Raw genomic sequence first — 2,266 nt, 5'->3', positions numbered from 1 at the left:
TTTGGGCTAGTCCGGCAGCCTGAGCAGCTTGTTGTACTCAGTAGCAATGCAGGACCCCCTCAAAGACGCCTCATCGCACCTCTCCAGACTGGTATTTGACCTCCAGCCTGCCCGTAACTATGTCTTCTGCTCCCTCCAGCCCTTAGTTTCCTGATAACCTTGTCCGGTTCGTGACCTTCAGCCTATTCAGGATTAGGCCTTCCTCCTCTGGCTCACGTGGCCTCTGTCAGAACCTTTCCCTGTGGCAGCCTGTCACAAGCTAGGCCTCAAGCCTGACATTTCCCAGTTCCTGGATGCGACAGCTGACGAAGAAGCACACTTTTAACCCAATAACATCTACTGACTTTTGTCCCAGAGAAGATTTAATAAGAGATTTGATCCGGTTTTACAAGGACCAAAGCGGGTGAGTATGAGAGGAAGCTTCTGCTGGAAGATGGCTCTGCGACACGGGTGGGGGAATCCATTGGCTGGGGAGAATTGGCTGCTCGACAGAGGGGAATTAACCAGACCAGCTCTGAAATGTCAGAACAAACTCTCTGTTCAACGTCTGGAAGATTAGTATTGTGCAAATGAATAGGTGGATTTTGCAAACTTTGCCATGAAAGGTGGAAGGTCCTCCATCTTTACCGAAAAGAGATGGTATTGAAATTTCTGCCTTGGATCTTTCTTTCTTTCTTTCTTTCTTTCTTTCTTTCTTTCTTTCTTTCTGGAAGGCAGGATAGAATTGTCAAAAATAACTGCAATGTGTTATATATTGGTGGGTGGGGGGTAAGGAAAACAAATGTATGAATACAAAATAAGGAGGGCTGTTTAAGCTATAGTTCTGTTCTACTAAAAACAACAACACAAAAACCTCTAAGGGGTTACAGCGGATCATAAGAGCATCTCTCCACTACCCTGCGGCCACCCTGGAGCTCCTGAAACTTCACTGCCACCACGCTGCACCATCCCAGTCCCTGCGAGCCCAGCACCACTTCTGCTGGGAAGACATCAATGATTGCCCCCCTCCCAGCCACTGCTGTGTTTCAGACATAGGGAAATAAATTGCAATAGACTTGAAGAGTATGCAAAGGTAATACAGAAATGTTTCGGAATGCATGATATCCAAGGAAATGCTGAGGGAAGATGGCATTTTTGGCTTAGGAACAATACTTCAAATACTTCAGGGTGCTCGATGGATTCCATGTACATTATGCTAGCAATCATTCTCTGCATTCAAACAGAGTTCTCAATTGTCTCCAACAGGGATGCATGAGAACTTCAGTTTGGTCTACGTACTATTCTTTGAAATTCATACTTCTCCAAATTTTGTGATGCAACTTTCCAACCAAAATATGCACGAATATGCATATGTGAAAGTGTGTATGTTAGTGGAAATAACATACAAAAATGCATTATATTTGGGGAGAGAAATTGCTTGCAAAAATGTTTATATTAGGAAAAATGCATACGAAATGTATATATTGGGAGAAATGCTCGATAAAATGCTGATGAACTTTTGTAAGAACTTTAAAAGAAATCAATTGATGTGGAAGTGTGGTGGACTGAAGATAGGAAAAATAAGAAACCAAATCTAATGCATCCACCCCTAGTAGTCTGCTTAAGAAAATAAAGTTATTATATTTATTATTCAAGGTCAACAGCAGCCAGAGCATGTGTGCTGTGAAGTAATTACGGCAACGTGCGGTACTGACTTTGGGCACCCACAGTGGGGGGCCCAAGTTGGCACCCCTGCCTGGGACACAGTGCCCTGTAAAGCTAGAGGCAAGACCAAGGCCACATCCACACCATACGTTTAAAGCACAATTATACCTCCTTAACAAGTGTGGCATCTCCAAAAGAATCCTAGGAACTAGTTAGTTAAGGGTGCTGAGAGATGTTAGGAGACCCAGTTCCCCTCACAATAGGAGTTTCCTAACACCTCTGATCACCCTTAACAAACTTCCGTTCTTAGGGTTCCTTGAGGAAAACTATGACTGTGGTATAATAGTGTTTTATATTTATATATGGTGTTTTATATGGTGCAGATGTAGCCTGACTAGGTAGGGTCTAAGTCAAATATCAGATGACTGGATGGCTCCAATATCAGCCTGAAGTCTACTGAGAGCTGAAATATTGCCATCAGGGTGTATGTACTGTAGCCTCGACCTCCCTGGATTTGATCAGCCTCTGCTTTTGAGCAAGGCTGGCATCCCTGCTGCTGCCTCAGAATCTGGCATGGTGGTGAACACAGGATGCCCAGAACTAAAGGAATTTCCATAGAGGA

The sequence above is a fragment of the Podarcis melisellensis genome, assembly GCF_964234715.1.
Source record: "Podarcis melisellensis genome assembly, chromosome: 2".
In the NCBI taxonomy this organism is placed as follows: Eukaryota; Metazoa; Chordata; class Lepidosauria; order Squamata; family Lacertidae; genus Podarcis; species Podarcis melisellensis.
Note: the sequence above shows the minus strand (reverse complement) of the source record.